Consider the following 3,174-nt stretch of genomic DNA (forward strand, 5'->3'; position numbering starts at 1 on the left):
CATTACTCTACTGCTATACGATTCAATAAAACGTGGGAACTATTTGATGATCTGAGGGAAAATACATTTTCAATGTCGGGTGACACTGAGGTTACTATACACAGTGTTTTATATACAATATTAAAAAAAATAAGAAACTATAGAATTTTTAATAATTTTGACGCTCGCTGATGATGGTTTCTGAGTTGAAACCAAAATGCATTCAGTATATAAATAAGGTTATTTCACTTTTTTTTACATAAATAAGAAACTATTTTGTCATAAATGATTTATGATAAATCTTTTTGAGATTTTCAAAAAAAAATTTTTTTTTACTTTTTTAAGAAAAATAAAGAGGCTTACGTACGCAAGCTGACTTTTCCGCATGGAACCGAAATTTTGGGAATAAACTTAAATCATGGTCTTTGTATGGTTGCAGTAACTTAAATTACCGTGAAAAGTTGTGAATATTATTTTCTTATCAAAATAAATAATCACACCAAGTTTAAAGAAATTTCAATCCAAAAAATAGCCTGTTCAAAGTTTCAGATCATTACGGTACCACAAAGGCAAGTCTTCCATACAAAAATGAAACTTTTTGTGGATTTTTGTATGAAAAGTGTGTGAAAAATTGATTGCATCTTAAAACTAACATCAGATTCGGGTTTCTCCCCCCACTACACATTCATTCAGCGTTCAAATTGAAAGAATATCATTTTAAGGCATTTTTCTCATAAGTGCCTCTTCAGAGTCTAAGTTTTACACCGATCAATCAATGTCGTTGAAAATTTGACCAGATTTATTCCTCGTAGTGCCCAATCATCCCGTGAAGTCACATTTTGAATTTCATGTCTGAGCACGAAACCATCGTGTCACCAAAATGGTTGAGAAATGATCAAAGATGTATGGATGTGGGATTGTGGGTACTCCATTCGGACCAAAAAAAAATATTGCTCAAAAACTAATCAGCACGTCTCTTAGTAGTCCCAAATCATCCTGCAAAGTCATAATTTGAATTGAGTTTTTGGAAGAGGATTTATCGTGTTAACAAATTTTGGCAACACGCCACAGGACACAGGACACAGGACACATCACACACAGCGACGCACATTAATATGCCCCAAAATCATCTCCAATCGTGTTTTCTACATTAAATATGCATAGAAAACATGTTTTGGGATGACTTTAATTTTTTGGCCTAATACAATACCTTCCCTACACTAGGTGTGCGGAAAAGTAAAAAAAGTGCACTCTTTTTTTGAAAAATTGTCAAAATTTGACGTTTTGATTATGAAATATGAGTCATTTACGCAGCGATTGAAACAAAACTGACAGCAAGTGCATTGATTTTGATCTCATGTGGCGCATACCTTCCTCTCGGAACGTTATATCATTATTTTATTTCATTCGTTTTGTGTCGTGCGACATCTGGAGAAGTCATTCAATTTATTATCGTCATAGTTGCAATCTTGAATTGCTTTTGTCGTCAGTGAATTGAATAAAATAAAGCAACAAGAATTTTTGTGTTTACTAAAACATTGTTTACGCTTATGCACTCCATCCATTCTAAGTATTTTGATTGGTCTGCTCGCCAAATCAAAGCGTTTGTAAATACGTTGATCGATGATTAGCGGCAATTTTCATACGGAATAAAATTGAGATTCGTGCGGTAGTCACGCTTGTGTGACAAATTCCAACAAAAAAGAAATAATAACGAATGCCGAATCGGCATCGTCGACGATAACAATATTTTTATTCCGCTGAAATAAACTCTATCTGCGAGTACAGAGAGAAGAGAGTAGGAACGAAGAAGAAAAAAAAAGTTGTCGAACTGTCGCGATTGATGTGCGTTTGTTTTAGTTGTTTATAAGGCGTATGGTCGGTCGATTTTAAAATAAAATTCATCATTCGCACGGGCTCCAGATGCATTAGCAGCGTGGTATTCGAAGCAGCAACTTATTTTCTCACAATCAATTTGTTTTCATAGTGAAAACGAGTTCAACAAGTAATAAAGTAAACGCGCGCATTTGAATCAGTTGAATTTTTGTGAAGCAATACATACACTATATTGTTCGCAGCACGAATCTCAAATAGCTGAACAAGCAAACACGCGATACACTTTGTAACAGCAATTGCATGAAGAAAAATCTTCAACACATTTTGGACAACTACAAGCGCAATATTATAACTGTGTTTATTCTTCCATTACGTTTGCACGCACGCACCGCACGAGCTTGTGTGAGTACAACCAACAACAACAACAAAAAATACTTCTGTGATATTGGTTTTTAAGTCCAACGAGCTTTCTACTTGCTCGTACCGCGCCGTCAAATTTATTGTCATTTCGGTTGTTATAGTGTCAACACGTCTTCGTCTTGGCTATTCGGTTGGTTTCGATTTCAGTATTATTATTTTTTCGTTTCACCTGATTTTTTTTTTTGTTGTTGTATTTTTTCATCGAGCAAAATTATTTAATTTCATTGAAAATCGAGACATATATTTTTAGCCGATTTTTCTTAAGAAAAATGACTGATTTGTTTTTTTTTTCACTCCCACTTTCTGACTATAGGTCATAATTATTGTACCATTCAACATCCGTACTGTTTTTCGGACGTCAACGAGCTGATATACATCAATTTAAAGACATCAATCTAGTTATTTTCCAGACACATACACAATTACCAACAAAATGCCAGACTTTTATTTTGGAGGTATTGAAGGGTATGTATTTTTTCCATTAAATTATCTATACGAATAATAAAGTGTGTTGTTATCGTATTGTGAATGAAACAATAAAAATGAACAATATTTCCAATTCGTTACCACAAAAGGTGCCATAAATTACTGATAATGATTTTATTTGTGTTTTAATCATTATGATAAACGAAAATCATTCGATTGTTCCATATAATGAAAGTGCCAATTATGGTGGCAGATTCTGAGTGAGAGTGCAAAGATCTCATTGCGAAAAACAAATTAAGGAATTACAATGCACAATTTGTATCAGTTACAATGAATTGCGATCATTTCTCTCCGTGCGAGTGTTCAGAGGTTTGTCATTGTTATACAATTGAAGTCAATTCAAATTGATTTAAAAATGACCATAAATTAACTGTCAAATTTATAAATAAATGCCTAAATTTACGCTTCAAGTCACATTGGAGCTATTTGGAGCATTTTGCTATGCCCCCCCCC

General features: G+C 33.7%; 1 long non-coding RNA gene across 1 annotated transcript; it reads left to right on the forward strand.

Moving 5' to 3' along the window:
* The first annotated feature begins 2,223 nt into the window (after positions 1-2,223).
* LOC116351837 lies at positions 2,224-2,830 on the forward strand. The gene is made up of 2 exons (XR_004202206.1): positions 2,224-2,365; positions 2,549-2,830. It is a non-coding gene; the product is annotated as an uncharacterized LOC116351837 (long non-coding RNA).
* Positions 2,831-3,174: the final 344 nt, after the last annotated feature.

Source organism: Contarinia nasturtii, unplaced genomic scaffold (assembly GCF_009176525.2).
Source record: "Contarinia nasturtii isolate CC-2019 unplaced genomic scaffold, AAFC_CNas_1.1 Cnas_scaffold_6399, whole genome shotgun sequence".
Lineage (NCBI taxonomy): Eukaryota > Metazoa > Arthropoda > Insecta > Diptera > Cecidomyiidae > Contarinia > Contarinia nasturtii.